We start from the raw sequence: 311 nt of genomic DNA on the forward strand, positions 1-311 counted from the left end.
TGGGCGAGGTAGCATTTTGATCTCAAGTTAAAATTCAAAATGTGAGTGTGGTTAATTTAATTTCAGGTATTTTGTGCTTAATGGTGGAGTTTTAACATAGAAGTACTTCCCAGAAACATTCCTTTCAGGCATATGTCTGGTGGCTGTGTGGTTGGAGAGTTTGGATAAGATCTGAAAGGTGCTGGGTTCAAGTCCCAGGTAGGTCCAGATAGGAAAGGTTAGCTGAAATAATTTAACTGGGGGTGTTAGTGAACTGAGTGCAGAGTAAGATCAAGTGCAAACTCAATGATAACTCTAGGGGGTGCCACCAG

The sequence above is a fragment of the Rhincodon typus genome, chromosome 40 (assembly GCF_021869965.1).
Source record: "Rhincodon typus isolate 14 chromosome 40, sRhiTyp1.1, whole genome shotgun sequence".
Classification (NCBI taxonomy): Eukaryota; Metazoa; Chordata; class Chondrichthyes; order Orectolobiformes; family Rhincodontidae; genus Rhincodon; species Rhincodon typus.